This window comes from Chiloscyllium punctatum, chromosome 12 (genome assembly GCF_047496795.1).
Source record: "Chiloscyllium punctatum isolate Juve2018m chromosome 12, sChiPun1.3, whole genome shotgun sequence".
In the NCBI taxonomy this organism is placed as follows: Eukaryota; Metazoa; Chordata; class Chondrichthyes; order Orectolobiformes; family Hemiscylliidae; genus Chiloscyllium; species Chiloscyllium punctatum.
The window spans coordinates 28,762,508-28,780,181 of NC_092750.1; the positions used below are offsets into that span (position 1 = coordinate 28,762,508).

At 39.9% G+C, this 17,674-nt stretch overlaps 1 protein-coding gene across 5 annotated transcripts in view; it reads right to left on the minus strand.

The window, feature by feature from the left end:
• iqsec1b (IQ motif and Sec7 domain ArfGEF 1b) overlaps positions 1-17,674 on the minus strand; it is a 484,326-nt gene that overhangs the window by 207,315 nt on the left and 259,337 nt on the right. The window lies entirely within an intron of this gene.

Consider the following 17,674-nt stretch of genomic DNA (forward strand, 5'->3'; position numbering starts at 1 on the left):
GTTATCATATTTTGTTTCACTGCACTGAAGAAAATGAGCATAGTCCGCAAAACTAAAACATCAAATTATGACAATGAAGGCCAGTTATGAACAATACTTGAACATCCTAAATTCAATCGGTGCAAAACGGAAAGAACTTAGTGGTGAAAAACAAACCTGTCATGTTATCCGGAATTAAGTGATGAACAGATTCATGAAGGAAATAGAGCATGAAGATTATAATCTAAAAGACTATAAAAATCTCCAAAACAGAACAACTATGCTCACACAGCTGATCTTTCTTGGCATCTAAAATTCCCGATCAGGACTGTAACTGCAACAGGTTTTGAAAATGTGAGCATTAGCCCAATGTCATACATCAGCTGTGCCTCAAAAATGACCAACTGCAATCTGAAGATTTCAACCTGCAATAATTGAGGCATTAATTAAATGAAGTCAGTCAATCTACATTGTAAAATAAACTACAGCATTTGTCAATTTATCACAAATAAATATCCAAATTAAGAACAAGAGTAGGCATTTTGACTTCACAAATCTGTTGTGCAATTTGGTAAGATCATTGTTGATCTGACTGTGGCTCAGTTCCAGTTTCTTGTCTATGCTTATACTCTTCGACTCCCTCATTAGGTAAGAGTCCATATGATGTAGGTTTAGCCCACAGAAAAGTACTTCACCTAACATGTAAGTGCTGCTACCCATTGTAACATAAGAAAGTGAGTGTGGACATTGTGGTATTTAATAATTCAACATAAGACCATAAGACATATGTTTATTACAGCGAGTGATTATATAGAGTCATAGAGATGTACAGCATGGAAACAGACCCTTCGGTCCAACCCGTCCATACCAACCAGAAATCCCAACCCAATCTAGTCCCACCTGACAGCACCCGGCCCATCCCTCCAAACCCTTCCTATTCATATATCCATCCAAATGCCTCTTAAATGTTGCAATTGTACCGGCCTCCACCACTTCCTCTGGCAGCTCATTCCATACATGCACCACCCTCTGCGTGAAAAAGTTGCCCTTTAGGTCTCTTTTATATCTTTCTCCTCTCACCCTAAACCTATGCCCTCTAGTTCTGGACTCCCTGACCCCAGGGAAAAGACTGTCTATTTATCCTAACCATGCCCCTCAATTTTGTAAACCTCCATAAGGTCACCCCTCAGCCTCTGACGCTCCAGGGAAAACAGCCCCAGCTTGTTCAGCCTCTCCCTGTAGCTCAGATCCTCCAACCCTGGCAACATCCTTGTAAATCTTTTCTGAACCCTTTCAAATTTCACAACATCTTCCCGATAGGAAGGAGACCAGAATTGCACGCAATATTCTAAAAGTGGCCTAACCAATGTCCTGTACAGCTGCAACATGACCTCCCAACTCCTGTACTCAATACTCTGACCAATAAAGGAAAGCAATACAAATGCCTTCTTCACTATCCTATCTACCTGCGATTCCACTTTCAAGGAGCTACGAACCTGCACTCGAAGGTCTCTTTGTTCAGCAACACTCCCTAGGACCTTACCATTAAGTGTATAAGTCCTGCTAAGATTTGCTTTCCCAAAATGCAGCACCTCGCATTTATCTGAATTAAACTCCATCTGCCACTTCTTAGCCCATTGGCCCATCTGGTCCAGATCCTGTTGTAAATTTGAGGTAACCCTTTTCGCTGTCCACTACACCTCCAATTTTGGTGTCTTTTGCAAACTTACTAACTGTACCTCTTATGCTTGCATCCAAATCATTTATGTAAAATGACAAAAAATAGAGGGCCCAGCTCCGATCCTTGTGGCACTCCAAAGGTCACAGGCCTCCAGTCTGAAAAACAACCCTCCACCACCACCCGTTGTCTTCTACCTTTGAGCCAGTTCTGTATCCAAATGTTTAGTTCTCCTTGTATTCCATGAGATCTAACCTTGCTAATCAGTCTCCCATGGGGAACCTTGTCGAACGCCTTACTGAAATCCAAATAGATCACATCTACTGCTCTGCCCTCAATCTTCTTTGTTCCTTTTTCAAAAAAACTCAATCAAGTTTGGGAGATATGATTTCCCACGCACAAAGCCATGTTGACTATCCCAAATCAGTCCCTGCCTTTCCAAATACATGTACATCCTGTCCCTCAGGATTCCCTCCAACAACTTGCCCACCACTGAGGTCAGCCTCACTGGTTTATAGTTCCCTGGTTTGTCTTTACCACCCTTCTTAAACAGTGGCACCACGTTTGCCCACCTCCAGTCTTCCTGCACCTCACCTGTGACTATCGATGATACAAGTATCTCAGCAAGAGGCCCAGCAATCACTTCTCTAGCTTCCCACAGAGTTCTCGGGTACACCTGATCAGGTCCTGGGGATTTATCCACCTTTAACCGTTTCAAGACATCCAGCACCTCCTCTTCTGTAATCTGGACATTTTGCAAGATGTCACCATATATTTCCCTACAGTTTATATCTTCCATATCCTTTTCCACAGTAAATACTGATGCAAAATATTCATTTAGTATCTCCCCTATTTTCTGTGGCTCCACACAAAGGCCGCATTGCTGATCTTTGAGGGGCATATTGTCTCCCTAGTACCCTATACAACATATTCACAAGCATATTTAAAGTTGAGTTATGAGGTTCCACAGAGCAGCATGCTGTCAATAGTACGTCATGCTGCAAATGAACCCCAGCATCAGAGACCTTTATATCGTCAGGTCCCAGATGCAATGATATTATCATGAGAATGTCTCTTAAAAAGTGAGCTGACAGCACTCTTAAAACTATTCATTACCCCTTCTACACTGAAGAGTTCCAAAAAAAAATCTCTTCCTATTTCCATAAAAGATTAAAGCTCTTAAACTTGTTCGCTGTTGATTTTTAGAATTCGTATTTTAAACCTCTTTGTAAGGTTTAAAGCACATATATACACACACATGTACGCACAGAAACCCGATAACGTAAAGGCAAAAATAACATTTTTCTACCCAAATATTCCTAAGTGTTATAAATCACAAAGACCAAATGGCAATTTAAATACCTGCTTTTATTCATGTTCCCTATCTTCCATCCATACTTCTGCAGTTTGGGAAATGCAATAGGCAATCTAATTTTCCATCTCTTTCCCTGTTCCTCCAGGTTGCTTTAGTTAATTTCAAAGCACTGCATGATTAGAAATACAACAAACCAAATGGTTTGCTGCCATGCTTGCATTACAATGCAAATTAGCATTATAGTGGAAAAGGCAAGAAAATAGCTTCACTGCAATTTCCCATCAAATACAATCAAATATTAAAAGCTACCCGTTCGATTTCTTTTCTTTTGTATTTTAGCTCATTTAGGAAGTCAGTTTCTTTTCACTTTCCAACAGCCTTCCATCAAACGCCCAGGAAAACTAGAGACAAATGATTTAAACTGTCAAGTCCATGTCAGTTCTCAGTCAGAAGAGCAAATGCTGACTTATTCCTTTGCTCTGACTCCCTAGTCATGCAGGCTTATTTTTCCTTCAAGTATTGTCAGGATATCTTCATCAGCCTGTTAATAAAGTGACAGTCATGCCAGCATTATCAATAAATTATGAAAATGCGATTTAGTACCAAAGCCTTCTGACAAACATGCAGCTCAGCATGGATGCTAATATATCTGTTTTTTTCAATTAAGTCTTTTAACTTATCCACAATTAAACCAAGAGGATTTCCCAAGTGAACAGGATCAAAATAAGGTAGCTTAATGTACAAACATAACAGTTGGCATTATGGAGATGAAAGGACAGGACAGGAAGGGAGGGGAGAAAGCACTTTGGCCTGGATTTTACAACAGGAACAATGGATACGCCGCCAGCACGTGTTTGAAACAAACCCAGACACACTGCGCTTTGCTCCGCTATTCCATCAGATGCACTATACCATTACCCATTCAAGATACTTAGCCTTCGTATAAAAGTGTGAAGTTGAAACTTTGTATTACCTAATGATTAAGTACTACGAGATGATGAAGGCTTGTCCATCAGTGTTTAAGTGCATTTTAAAATCTATACTATCAAGAAACCTCAGACTAATAACTTGTGCTTAAAAATTTTGAAAACATTCCTTTCGATAAAAAATCATTACCTCCATAGTGCCAGGGTTCAGGTTGTTACAGAATAGTTGCAGGACAATTTTCTGGGGGAGGGCGATCAGCCAGATGTTGTGGTCCACAATGACACCAACAATACAGGAAGGAAAGGGGATGTGGTTCTATAGTCTGAACTTTGGGATTTAAGAAGAAAATTAGCCAGAACCACCACAAAGTAGTAATCTCTGGGTTACTCCCTGTACCCCACACTAGTGAGTACAGAAATAGGAGATAAAACTGATGAACATATGCCTGGAGAGATAGTGGAGAAGGGAGAGCTTCTGTCTAGGATTCCTAGGACTGGCTCTGGAGATGGCTTCTGTACAAAGAAGGATGGGTTGCACCTGGATAATATCAGGTCACATTTCCTTGTAGGGTTTTTTTTAGTGCTTTTGGGGAGGTTGTAACTCAATTCTGCAAGGCTATAGGAACCAGGAGAGAGTTCGAGGTGCAGATTGTTGTGACGTTGTGGCAATATCATAGAACTGATGAGGGGAGGGTGTTCAGGAAATATAGGAAGACAAACACCGGAGTGGTAGTTTTGGTTCAGGACAGCATTGCAATGTTGGAGAAAGAGGATGTCTCACGAGATTCAGGAGAGAGTAGGTTTGGCTAAGGTATAATTATATTGCTCAGCATAGTTATTAGCGAGAGGATATCGAGGAACAAATCTGAAAGAAAATTACACAAAGACGCAGACATTATATAACAGTTACAATGAGGGACTTTAATTATCTGTATTTAGGCTGGAATAGTGGTAGTATATTGCATCATAAGGTTTAAGATAGTGGAAAAGGAAAATGGGCAATCCAGATCGAGAATACTTAACAGAGAGAGCAGCTACCAAAAGGACAGAGAGCTCAAATACAGTGAAGGTAAATTTCCTCAAGAGGGAAAATGAAGGGCAAACAAATCTAGTGGTTCATGGACGAAAGGCATGAGGTTGAAAATACAATTCAGAATGAAGTTGAATACAAAACATTCAGAAGGAAAGTGAAAGAGCAAATAAAATCAAAAGAAGGAAAATAAAAAATATTGGTTTAGTCATAGAAGCCAAAGGCTAATTGTGGAGGGTTTTTTTCTAACTGGAGGAATGTTTGTCTTCATCAGTCAGGGCAGTGAGCATCAAAGTTGACAAGCCATGTTGAGCTGCATACAACTTCAGTTCAGCCACATTTGAAGTAGTGCGTGTGTAGTTCAGGTCACCAATCTGTAGGAAAGATGTGGAGGCTTTGGAGAGGGTGCAAAAAAGGTTTACCAGGATGTTGCCTGGATTGGAGTGCATTAGCTTTAATGAGAGGTTGGATAAATTTGGATTTTTTTTGCTAGAGGGTCAAAGGCTGAGGGGTGACCTGATATAACTATGTAAAATTATAAGAGGCATAGTCAGGGTGGATAGTTGGAGTCTTTTGCCCAGCTTGAAAAGTCAAACACTAGGAGACATAAGCTTAGGGTTAGATGGGCAAGTTTGAGAGAGTTGTGCAGGGCACGTTCTTTACACAAAAGGTGATAAGTGCCTGGAAAGAGCTGGTCAGGTAAGGTGGTAGAAGCAAATACAATAGTAAAGTTTAAGAAACATTGAGATAGACATAGGAATAGGGAAGAGGGGAATGTGGATCATCTGCAGGTAGATGGAATTATTTTAGAATGGTATGATTGTCAGCACAACTGTGGTCTGCTGAAAGGCCAGTTACTGTGCTGTACTGTTCTATGCCCTATACAAGGGGAATCCCAAGGTCTTCTACAGGCACATATACAGTAAGAGGGTAGTAAAAGGAGTAGTGCCAAATTGGGACCAAGGAGGAGATTTATGCCTGGGGTCCAAGGGCATTGCTCAGATACGAAATTAATTTTAAACTAGGAAGCTTATGTTATAATAAAAGAAGAAAGATAACATTTCAAAAGTGACAAGGTGGCGATATTGAATAAACTGTTAGTTGACAAGGCATCAGACCAGATGGAATGCATCCAAGGATATTGAAGGAAGTCAAACTTGAAATTGAAGAGGGAGTACCCACTGTCTGTCAGTCTTCCTTTGACTCAGTGCTGGTGCCAAAAGGCTAGAGAATTGAGAACACTATGCCTGGTTAGAAAACAAATTGTAACATAAGCCTAGCAATTACAGATCAGTTGGCTTAACTAGGGTATTGGAGAAACTTTTACAACAATAATACAAGATTAATTCATAGTCATATGGACAGGAATGGATTTATTAGAGACAATCAGTATGGATTTCTTTAGGAAAAGTCCTGTTCAACTAACTTGCAGGAGCGCTTTGAAACAGTACTGGAGAGAGTTGATGTGGTGTACATGGACTTCCAAATAGCATCTGACACCATGCCACAGAACAGACTTGTGAGGTCATAGCTTGTCAAATAAAGGGAGACTTTCGAAAATTGGATACAAAATTGGGTGTGTGGTAGGAAGCAGACAGCAATGGTTAATGGATATTTTTCAGAGTTGGAGAAAGGTGTGCAGTGGAGTACCCCTGTGTACTGGGAGCCTTAGTTTTCCTGCTTTATACGGATTTATCTAAATCTTGTAGCACAGAGGACAATTTCCAAGTTTGTAGATGACAACATTTGAAGACATTATGAACGGAGGATGACGACATTTGGAACTTCAAAGGAAATTGATAAGTTGATGAAGTAAGCTGACAGGTGACAGATGATGTTCAGTGCAGAGAAGTGCAAGAGGACACATTTTGAGAAAACAGGGCATGGAGAGACAGTACAAATGGTACTATTCCAAAGGATGCACAGAAGCAGAGAGACTTTGTTGCATATATACCTACATCATTACACCTAGCAGGATAGGTGGAGAGAGTGGATAATAAAGCATTACTTGCTGTATCTGCATACTAACTTTTATGGCCTATGCACTTGAATAACTGGATCCCATTGGCTACAGAATTCTGAAGTACATTCTCCATTTAATATTCTGCTTTTGTATTCTTCTTCTCAAAGTGAAAATTTTAAGTATAACTTGAGAAAATGTCATTTGCCAGATTTTTGTGGACTCACTCAACCTGTCTGCAACCTCCCTAGGTCCTTGTCCCAACATAACTTCCTACCCAGCGTTGTCTCATCTGCCAATTTCACTACAATGACTTCATTCCTCTCATCCAAGTCATTAATGTAAACTGTAAAATCCTGAGTTCCCAAAGCAAACCCTTACACAATCATGTGCAGTTAAACTTGAGAATCTGTCAGAGATATCCAGCCCCTTCACAGGTTATGTTGCATTAGTCATTGCAAATGGACATGACACTCAGGTACCTACTCAGTTCCCTACTCAAGATGCCCATAAACTCTTCAATAATAGAACTGGTGCACTCAGGAACAAGTGAATATTTAGTGGTGTTATAAAGATAATTATTACTGTTACCTTTCACCTCTCTTGCTCCTTGATGCTCCTAGTCACTACCAATTGTGCTCAGCAACCCTCTCTTGACACCTTGCTCTGAGCAAAGACTCATGAGATGAGCAGAAAGAAAAAGGAAGTGTAGCATTGAGTTGCAGAGGTAAGTCTCAAGACAGAGAGGCAGTGCAAAGGTGGGACGGTAAGGAGGAAAGTCAGGAGGGTAGAGGAGGGTCAGAACAAATAAATTCAAAATGACTAATTGTTCACTTGACTCTACAATTGCATTGCAAAATGAAATAAAAATAAATGCCTGATGCTAAATGAAAATATGGGACTTATTAAAAAAAAGTCAATACGGTAGTGGAATAACTTAAAACTATTTGACTTAAACAAGGACTCAATGTATTTACAGAATCAAAGGCATAGTAATCATAGAAGCTATGATTACTAAACCAGTAATTACAGAACTAACATTTTGAGCAATTTCTGATATCTCTATGATGTCAAATACTTCTGCAATACATTTGGATATATTGATAAGGGGTATTGCAATATAGGTTTACCACAATTATATGTATACTCCAAGGTTTAAATTACAAGGAGACGCTGTAATAAACTGAAGCTGTGTCCCTTGGAATTTAGATTTAAGGAGTGTTTTGATCAAGGTTTTCAACATATTAAAGTGAACAGATAGAGTGGATAGCAACTATTTCAGCTCCATAATAACACAGACTAGACAGCATAATCTAACAATTAGAACCAGAACTTTCAGTGAATTTAGGGAACACTCCTACACACCAAACAACAGAACATAAAACATTTTTCAAACAACTATTGATGCCTGATGAATTATTCAATTTTAATCTGCAATTGATAAGTTTTTGTTAATGAAATATATGAGAGAATGTCCAGTACTTCCAAGGAGCAGAGAAGCGACATCATGTTCTTCGCAGCCTGCAACACATTATCAATGAGAATAAAGGCCTCACCAAGACTTTTCCTATGCCTCCACTTCTTGCCTTTAAACAACCACCAAATCTTGAACAGACCATTGTTTGCAGCAAACTGCCCAGCCTTCAGGACATCGACCACAACACCATACAACCCTGTCATGTCAACCACTGCAAGACATGTCAATGTCGACTTGGATACCACCATTACACCTGGGGATACCACCCACAATATACATGGCAGCTACTCATGTGACTCAGCCAACATTGTCTGTCTATCTCATATCTTGCAGGCAAGGATGCCTTTCGGCATGGTACATTGGTGAGACCAAGCAGATGCTACGACAACAGATGAATGGTCACTGTGCAACAAATGGTCAGACAGAGATATTCTTTCCCAGTGAGGGAACACTTCAAAAGGTCAGGGATATTCAGCCTTGGATCTTCGGGTGGCCATCCTCCAAAGCAGACTTCGGGATATGCAACAACACAGAGTGGCCGAGCAGAGGCTGATAGCCAAGTTCGGTACCTATGGGGATGGCCTCAACTGGGACCTGTCACACTACAGGTGACCCCACTACACTATACACTCACTCACTCTCACATACACTTACACACATGCAGACCCTCCCTCATACACATGCTCTCTGACACACAGACACATCCACATTCACCCTCTCTCAGATTTGTACTGTCACACTCATGCACACACTACTAAATGTGCAAACTCTCTCTCCCTCTCATGCACGTGCTCACACACATACGCATGTCTATGGGGTGAATTTGCATTTGCAGATTGTATTTATAGATACATTCTATTTTTGTTCAAAAATCACACAACCGGCAGGTGGGGAGTCGATCCATATAACATTTTATAAATTCCGACTTTGGAAATAGAACTAGTCTAACTCAAGACTGGGATACAGACCGGGTCCAACCTCATGCCTTTAATGCATTGGCTGAGCTGAGATGTCACTTTTATTTTTAATAAAACCTTAAGTTATTTTGAAAATATATGACTTAAAAAGTAAATGTGATCTATATGGACTTCAATAAGGCAATCGACAAGGCTCCCCATGGGAGACTGATTAGCAAGGTTAGATCTCATGGAATACAGGGAGAACTAGCCATTTGGATACAGAACTGGCCTCAAAGGTAGAAGACAGAGGGTGGTGGTGGAGGGTTGTTTTTCAGACTGGAGGCATGTGTCCAGTGGAGTGCCACAAAGATCGGTGTTGGGCCCTCTACTTTTTGTCATTTACATAAATGATTTGGATGCGAGCATAAGAGGTACAGAACAAAGAGACCTTGGAATGCAGGTTCATAGCTCCTTGAAAGTAGAGTCACAGGTAGATAGGATAGTGAAGGCGGCGTTTGGTATGCTTGCCTTTATTGGTCAGAGTATTGAGTACAGGAGTTGGGAGGTCATGTTACGGCTGAACAGGACATTGGTTAGGCCACTGTTGGAATATTGCGTGCAATTCTGGTCTCCTTCCTATCGGAAAGATGTTGTGAAACTTGAAAGGTTCAGAAATGATTTACAAGGATGTTGCCAGGGTTAGAGGATCTGAGCTACAGGAAGAGGCTGAACAGGCTGGGGCTGTTTTCCCTGGACCGTCGGAAGCTGAGGGGTGAACTTATAAAGGTTTACAAAATTATGAGGGGCATGGATAGGATAAATAGACAACGTCTTTTCCCTGGGGTCAGGGAGTGCAGAACTAGGGGGCATAGGTTTAGGGTGAGAGGGGAAAGATATAAAAGAGACCTAAGGGGCAACTTTTTCACACAGAGGGTGGTATGTGTATGGAATGAGCTGCCAGAGGATGTGGAGGAGGCTGGTACAATTGCAACATTTAAGAGGCATTTGGATGGGCATATGAATAGGAAGGGTTTGTAGGGATATGGGCCCGGTGGGACTAGGTTGGGTTGGGATATCTGGTTGGCATGGACAGATTGGACCGAATGGTCCGTTTCCATGCTATGACTCTAAGTAGTTCTGGGATTTATACAGCAACAAATTTAAAACTTGCAACCCAGTCTAAAAGATGAAAGACATAACAGCAAACTAGGTTTGTTCAATATATTGCTTTAATTGTATGACACTGAACTTTTGCTATAAATTCTGCATTTTAGGATCCTGCCCCATAATTACCTGATGGAGCAGCGCTCTGAAAGCTAGTATATTGGACTATAACCTGGGTGTTGTGATTTTTAAACTTAGTCCACCGCAGTACAGCATCGGCTCCTCCACATCATATATTAAAAGATACAGGCCAAAATGGGTATGTGGAGTTAGAATACAGATCAACCACAATCTTACTTAATACTGAAAGGGGCTTGAGGGGCTTAATGGCCTCCTTCTGTTTCTATTAGTGTTCAATAATTATTTTCTTTCCAAAATCCAGAACAATAGGTATATTTTCACCAAGTACAATAAAGCAGATTGCTTCATGCTTAGCCGGGATCTAAGGAGCTAAAGATCATTTTTAATTTCTTTTAAAAAATAGCAGATGAATAGCATACTTTAAAAATAAAACAAATCCATATCCATTAGGATGTAACCTATTATGTGAATCTTTGTTGTGGAAGGTGAAGTATCTCAAGTGACCCAAAACCTTTTAATTTCTGGGCAGGATTATTACTCAATTGATTTTGAATTTACTGTTTTATTACTACAGAGAAATAAAAAGGCATCTCCAAGTTATCTTTCATTCAATTTCAAGTCAGGCAGCCAATAAAAGATATTCTGAGATGTATGAAATGCCTTATAGATGGCAGTTTGTTAATCACCAGAGAAAAATTAAAAATTACATAATTCAAAAGTCTCAATGTAAAGCAAAGTGTAATACATAATTAGACCTCAGGTGCACTTTGTCTTTGATCCAGCACTTCACCACTCCCATAGCCATTGCTCTCAAGGACCTACAGAATGTTCTCACTTGACTAAGATATATGAAGTGTAGAATGTCCAGGCTTTGAACAAAAAATGTCAGATTACCGGTTAGCGCAATCACATGATCTTCCTGAATTCAGGAGGCAGTTCACCAGGATATTGTCAGACAGTTCTGGCCATGGCACATTTTAAGGGTGAAGTTCAACCTCCTCAGCTTTTCTTTAAAAAAACAAATGTGTTTCAGTTGCGCTAGACAGCCACATGAACACGAAGTTTTTTTTTGTTAACCATCCATGTCTCTTTGGTACATCTATCAGTGATGACTTCAAAGGAACTGTTGAATTTCAAATAAATACTGAGAAATGTGTGTCAAAATTGATAAGCACAAAATACATTTAAATGCATGTCCAACTCTTAACAGCACAAAATGATATGTAGATTTGAATTGATGCTTTGGTGCCTCTGCAGATATCTAATCTTGATGGCATCTGGTTTGAAAGCATGTGTAATTTCACATTGGAAAAATTTTGTGAATAACCTTGATTCATCCTCACATGCACCAGGACAGAAAGGTCAACACATGTGGGTGGCACGGTGGCACAGTGGTTAGCACTGCTGCCTCACAGCGCCAGAGACCCGGGTTCAATTCCCGCCTCAGGCGACTGACTGTGTGGAGTTTGCACGTTCTCCCCGTGTCTGCGTGGGTTTCCTCCGGGTGCTCCGGTTTCCTCCCACACTCCAAAGATGTGCAGGTCAGGTGAATTTGCCATGCTAAATTGCCCGTAGTGTTAGGTAAGGGGTAGATGTAGATGTAGGGGTATGGGTGGGTTATGCTTCGGCGGGGCGGTGTGGACTTGTTGGGCCGAAGGGCCTGTTTCCACACTGTAAGTAATCTAATCTAATCTAAAAGTAATCTAATCTAATCTAATTTCTATGGAGCACACATAGAATGCTTTTAGAAAGAAACTTAAGTATAGATAGCTTGAAAGAAAATATACCACAGATTCAACACAAACACCAACGTATCTGAACAAAAACAATTCAAGTAGGCTGACATTACTGAATAGTCACCACCAGCTACATCTGTAAAACTTTCTGGTGACCTGGAACAAGTAGTAAATGGTTTTGACTTTTATTCCAGTGAATTTTATTTCCTGTGAGAGTACAAAAATATATTTTCTTCTCTACCATGTTTTCTCCTTTTCTTTCTCTGTTCTATTTCTAAACTTCTGGCCTCGGTGCTGACCCAGCAATTTGGCCCGCCCCAGCTGTGGTGGTCGCTCAGCCCAGCATGGCAGTGTCTCGGCCTGGTGTCTCAGCGTTCATGATGGCTTCTTGGCCTGGAATGGTGGTATCTTGGCATGCGAGTGGGTCCTTTCTGAAGGCAGGAGGAGGAAATCGGGACGTGGCAGCTTCAGCAGGAGCAGTAGCATTGAGGCCCAACACAGCCAGAGTGAGTGAACAGGAAGGTGCCCTCATATCTATAGCGGCATTGTCAGAACATGAGCTAAATCAGAGGACTCAATGATTGTTGAACTTTCAACCTTATTCCTTTACTTTTCTTGTTTATATTAAGAATGACTTTAATGTTAACGATTACCTTATTTCTTTGTGTTTTTACTTATTCAATGAAGGTAATGCTTAACTTTTTAAACTTTGTTTCTTTTAACTACTTTGTACATCAGTTGGCACCATGCAGGGCATAATTATATACTTTCTGTTGTACTTCTTTACTTGAATACGTGATAATAAAATCTAAATCTATATCTAGTTGTGTCCTATAATACTATTAGATTTAATAAAATAAAGTGACACACAATTGAACTCAGTGGAAAAGCAATCAAAGGGTAGGGGGAGAATGTTGGAACAGGGTAGAGTTGGGTGAACAGCCATGATCATATTGAATGGCAGAACCAGACTGATGGGCCAAATGGCCACCTATTCTTATTTTCTACATTCCTATATTTATAGCAGGCATCTCCACTGAATACACATCTTGAAAATGTTCATATTACAGAGGAGGAAGTGCTGGATGCCTTGAAACGCATAAAAGTGGATAAATCCCTAGGACCTGATCAGGTGGACCCTACAACTCTTTGGGAAGCTAGAGAAGTGATTGCTGGGCCCTTTACTGAGATATTTATATCATCGATAGTCACCGGGGAGGTCCTGGAAGACTGAAAGTTGGCTAACTTGGTGCAAGCCAGGGAACTGTAGACCAGTGAGCCTGGCGTCGGTGGTAGGCAAGGTGTTGGAGGGAATCCTGAGGGACAGGATATACATGTATTTGGAAAGGCAAGGACTGATTAGGGATAGATAACATGGCTTTGTGCATGGGAAATCATGCCTCTACTTTGAAGAACTAACAAAGAGGATTGATGAGGGCAGAGCAGTGGACGTGATCCATATGGACTTCAGTAAGGCATTCGACAAGGTTCCCCATGGGAGACTGATTAGCGAGGTTAGATCCCATGGAATACAAGGAGAACTACACATTTGGATACAGAACTGGCTCAAAAAGGTAGAAGACAGAGGGTCGTGGAGGAGGATTGTTTTTCAGACTGGAGGCCTGTGACCTGTGGAGTGCCACAAGGATCGGTGCTGGGCCCTCTACTTTTTGTCATTTACATAAATGATTTGGATGTGAGCAAAGAGGTATAGTTAGTAAGTTTGCAGATGACACCAAAATTGGAGGTGTAGTTGACAGCGAAGAGGGTTACCTTAGATTACAACAGGATCTAGACCAGATGGGCCAATGGGCTGAGAAATGGCAGATGAAGTTTAATTCAGATAAATGCGAGGTGCTGCATTTTGGGAAAGCAAATCTTAGCAGGACTTATACACTTAATGGTAAGGTCCTAGGGAGTGTTGCTGAACAAAGAGACCTTGGAGTGCAGGTTCTTGAAAGTGGAGTCGCTGGTAGATAAGATAGCGAACGCGTTTGGTATGCTTTTGTTTATTGGTCAAGAGTACTGAGTACAAGAGTTGGGAGGCCATGTTGCAGCTGTACAGGACATTGGCTAGGCCACTTTTGGAATATTGCATGCAATTCTGGTCTCCTTCCTATTAGAAAATTAAAAAGGGTTCAAAAAATATTTACAAGGATATTGCCAGGGTTGGAGGATTTAATTTATAAGGAGGTTGAATAGGCAGAGGCTGTTTTCCCTGGTATGTTAGAGGCTGAGGGGTGATCTCAGAGGTTTACAAAATCATGGTGGGCATGGATAGGACAAATGAGGGGGTCCAGAACTAGAGGGCATAGGTTTAGGGGGAGAGTGAAATGATATAAAAGATACCTAAAGGGCAACTTTTTCACACAGAGGGTGGTATACGCATGGAATGAGTTGCCAGAGGAAGTAGTGGAGGCCAGCGTAATTGCAATATTTAAAAAAGGCATCTGGATGGGGATATGAATAGGAAGGGTTTGGAGGGATATGGGCCAGGTGCTGGCAGGCGTACTAGATTGGGTTGGAATATCTGGTCAGCATGGGTGGGTTGGACTAAAGGGTCTGTTTTTGTGCTGTACATCTCTATGACTTTATAAGTGATTGTTATTACTAAAAAGACCTCCTAACTTGGAGTTATGGTAAAAAAAAATCCAAAAAAACTAACTCTCGAGCAAGTCATCATTCTGAAACACTACTTTCAGGCTGTTTCCTGTTCATTTCAGATTTCCAGCTTCCACAACTTTTGACTTACAAGCTGGCAAGTTATACCATTTGTATATAATGTAGTACAGAGATACATTTTTAAAAAAAATGTAGTCAGCATATTTGGTTTCAATGGCAAATATCTCTCAGTTGCTTATGCCCTCAAACTACTATCTAATGTTTGGACAGCATCTGGTTCCACTGACAGAATTATTTCATGCATTCACTAACCTCTATTTCAGTAACTGAATCTGATCTATTCATACTCCGCCCTCACAGGTCCCTTAGCTCTAAATGGGATTCAACTTCGCCATTTGTGAAGAATATTTAGGTTTTCTCTCAGCCAACTCTTCTGTAGATAAAACAACTCCTGACTTTTCAATCTTAAGACATCACTGGCTTCATATTGGATTAGCTTGGGTGCACTTCTTTGCACTACCTCTTGCAGTTATTTTGGAAGAACATTAATTACCCCAAATTCTTTCTGATTTTACACCTAACAAATCATTTATATCTGAATTGGTATTGTAATTTTTTTTTACACCTTGATTAGCCCTTAGCTTTCTAAATTAAACTAATTAGAAACAAGTTTATGCAGCCTATCTTAAATGTTACCCTTTTGGTCTCTGCTATACCCTTTCCACAACTAATATTGCCTCATTAATGTACGGTTTCCGATTGCAGTCGTTCAAATTAGGTTTGATCAATTTTTCTGTAACTGAAGCATTACATCCATTCACATTTTGAACTCCAATTCCCCTGAAATAAAGGTCAATGTTCCATTCAACTTTACTTTAAAAGATGTACTATTGCACCAGATTTGAACAATGCATAGCACATCTCCTTTGCTCCCCATCTTTCCCTATTAACAACGCATTCAGATTGCTCATTTTTGAATCTCTGGTATGGTATTTTGTACTGAACACATTATTAGTTCAATGCCAAGTGATTAGTTCATTTGTGATGACTACATTGATAATCAACTTGCATGTGACCGTCTAATACTATAACCAGAGATTTCAGTCACACATTTAATTGTTTTCTTGATGTCCCTTTACTGATTCACAAAGCAAGCAGAAATAAAACAGAGAGCTTGTTATGATTGGAATGCATCCTACTAAATCAGCTGCTTCGTGCAAGATGACCAAAGAGTTGATTCTGCACATAAACAGAATAGATGTGTGAAGAACAGTAATGTAGACACCTTACTAAATGTTTGACATCATGATTTTAAAAAAAACTCAAGGAATAAGCTCAATTATTTTGGTTGCTGATCAAAAAAAGGATAAATTATTTTTGCTACCATTAAGTGCTTTCATTGTCCCAATGAAAAAAGATTTATCAGTGGGAAGACTTTATGGAATTTTCACCATGAAAGTAAGGCTCATGTAATGATCACAAAAATTGATGTGTTTGTTATACTTTTCATAGACACACTCAAACACAATGTTGTAATGTTCTGTTTTCACAGGTACAGTGCAATTAGTACAAATAAGTACACCATTAATAAAGGCCATAAGGAAAAACTCCAGCCAAGAGATGATTTGTTAATTGAATGCTTAAAATATTCCACAAGATTGATTATTGTACAGTAATATATACATTTCATTTGTATTATGGCTTCTTCAAATTATTGATATGTGAAACGAAACTGGCACTTCTGATGTGCCACTCAACTTTAAGAATTTCCTTTCAATTCAGACTTAAAAATCAACTAGAGACATTTAGAAAGAAAACTGCAAAATTATTAGCAATCAATACCAAAAGCTTACCTTAACAAGGTCACTTAATGGTCAGAATAGACAGCAACAAATATGAATAGATCCTTTCGGTGTGTAAAATGTGGTCCTTGCCATCAAAGTTAAATGCATATGAAAAATTTACAATGGAGGCTACTTAAATATTTCAGGTGTAACATGATTCATGAAGCACAGTCTTGATTGGGTTTCAGGATTAATCTCGTTAATAGAACTAATTGTAGGTCTAGAAATGAAACTGCAGCTGTAACAGAACAAGAGTTGCTCATTTTCATCCTTGTTTGAAGATATTTCACAATTATTAGAAAGGTTTAAAATGTCAATGGCAGGCACAGTTGTATAATGGCACCACTGGCATTGCAAATAATTTGTTTTCAGATTGAAATCTTATAACTCAAGTATTGTTAAAATATCACAGTATTATTGTAGAGCTAGAATATTGTATGAAGATCCTCTGATCATTTGGGAAGCAATAATAATCCCTTCAATCAGTTTTGCTGAACAATTGGTTAAAAACTGCTCATGCAGGACAAAGAATCTTTAAGTTGATGAGAAGGCAAAATATTCAGGAGATAAGATGGTTAGTGCATTGAAACAATCCTCATGTACTTGCAAGGTCTGGGGTGAAATTTTAAACAAACAGTCTTCTATCCATGGGTTTGAAGACAGGGATTTACATAAAATGCAACACTATGACCAGAGAAAGGGTGTGTTTCAACTCAGGTGGGTAGCCAGTCAGCTCCAATTAAAACCTGAACTTGCCTTCATCAGTCTGAAGTCTGGACCTTCCTAGCCACCTCTTCTTGGGTATTTCTGTTGTCCCAGCTGTGCTCGTTGCTCAAATCTGGAAATCCTGGAAGATCTCCAAGGTAGGACTTCGTCCCCACGTGGGGGCAGAAGTCTTGAATTTAGGTAATGCATGTTCTGTGGATTATTTAAATGGCTTCATGGCAGCCAGGAACTGTAGGG